A 2000-nucleotide genomic window follows, 5' to 3' on the forward strand; every position below is an offset into this window, starting at 1 on the left:
TGCCTATGTGTGTGTGTATGTGTGACACTGTGCCCCTGTGTGTGGGTGAGCTGTGCCCCTGTGTGTGTGTGTGTGACACTGTGCCCGTGTGTGTGTGTGTGTATGTGTGAGAGAGAGACACTGTAACCCTGTGTGTACCGCTGTTCTCTGCCTCCACACAGGGGAGCGCTGAGTGACGGGGCTTGGCACAGTTTCAAGCAGGAGGGGGTGGTGGTGTCGGCCGGGGAGGTGCCGTTGGACCTGGTGCTGGAGCTTACCATCGAGGCCGGAGCCGAGGACGTGAGAGAGATAGAGGCCGAGGAGGAGAGGCCCCTGCTGCAGGTCAGAGCAGAGCAACCCGTCACGATATTCACCTCTCCTGTCTGTCTGTCTGCGCTACTATGCATAATGACTGCATGGATTGCAACATTCACACTCACTCAATTTAGCTGAAGTATCTCTCTACAATACTGTGCATCAAACGTTTGTCTGATTTAGTTGGTAAGAAGATAAGCAGACAAAGATTTTGGCTCATTGCAGCTGGCATTCTGAATGGTGTCTAATTGATGTGTGAGTTTATTAACCCTTAGTGGTCCATTTATTCAGCGCTTTGTCACACGCTGTTTAAATTTTTTTAAAACAGGTAAAACAGGTTTATAAGGCCCTGCAAAGCAAAAGGACAGCAGTACTGCATCTCTTGTTCACTGTATTTTTCACATACCTCTACTAATAAATCTTTCCTGATCAGTCATTTTATCACCAAACTCCTCAATAATGAGATCCAAGTCAATATTTTATTACTATAACATCTCAAAAAGCTCTGCAAATGTCCGTGATATTCTTTGACAGCTGGATGGGAATCTCCTTTGTCTGTCTCCTTTGTTTTTTGTTTTTTTTTGCTTCATTCGACTCCTATCGGTCTTACTCAGCCATTGAAAGGTTTTCTCGGCTGTATCCAGAGAAAAAATGACTAGAGACCTGTGCTTGACATCTTTTTGATGATGTTGGACCTGGTCCGACATAGGACCACAAAGGGTTAAGTGAATGTTTCTTCTTGATTCACACTGTTGGTTTTTCAGTACTTCATGCAGTTCCTGTCTGTTCCGGTACCTACGTTGTGCTGATGCTCAGCGTGTCTCTGCTGTCGTTTCAGTTTCTCTGTGACTTGTCGTCTCTGTGCTCGGTCCGCAAGGTGCTCCAGGCCCTGGGGGTGCAGACACTCTCCGCGGGGCCCGAGTTTGTGGACTGCTCGGTGCAGCTGTCCGACTCGGAGCTGGAAGCTGCCTCGAAACTCCTGGAGCTGCGCAACGACTGTTATGCTGTGATCTGAGTCTACGACAACATCCAGTCCCTTAGCTGACACCAGGACTGGGGCTTGCTGGGCAACCCTTACACAGTGCTGAGCCGGAGACAGGGCAAGACAAGCATCAACAGGAACAGTGTCTGCATTCCCTGAAAATGGTTTTTGCTTCAGGGGCCAAAACTCTGAAACCCAAAATAAGTGAATGAAACTCTTGGGGATGAGAAGTAGTTTATTGGTATAGCGTAGAATACAACAATTTTATTGAACAGAGTGGCATCACTTTGGGCTGCAGTGAGACTGATAGAACTGAGCACTAAAGAATGCATTCACTTCAATTTTGTAGATTCCAAAACACATCCTTTTAATGATGTCATTTATGACCCCTCTTTCCTATTCCTGTATAAGTGGCCAGTTTCCAAGCCTCAAAAACATTATTTTACTCTACAAGCAGGCAAGCAAGGCCACTCACATTCCTTTGCATCTGCTATCTCTATCATTATCCCATCCCCTCATGCAACCAAGCAGAGCAGAGCAGAGGACCCTTCTCTCCTTACATTCCTGAGCTCAAAAACCCAAAATACCACTTTTATAACAGCAAATAACATATTATAAAAGAATAATCAGTTCTAACACAAAAACTATTACAAAATTATTTACAATCCCCGACCTTAGATACTCTTCAGAAACACAGTAGATTTAACAACACTGATAGCTGCTT

At 45.5% G+C, this 2000-nt stretch overlaps 1 pseudogene; it reads left to right on the forward strand.

Annotated features, from left to right (window-relative positions):
• Positions 1–161: 161 nt before the first annotated feature.
• LOC121309188 lies at positions 162–1652 on the forward strand (annotated as a pseudogene).
• Positions 1653–2000: the final 348 nt, after the last annotated feature.

Source organism: Polyodon spathula, unplaced genomic scaffold, assembly GCF_017654505.1.
Source record: "Polyodon spathula isolate WHYD16114869_AA unplaced genomic scaffold, ASM1765450v1 scaffolds_958, whole genome shotgun sequence".
Taxonomy (NCBI): Eukaryota; Metazoa; Chordata; class Actinopteri; order Acipenseriformes; family Polyodontidae; genus Polyodon; species Polyodon spathula.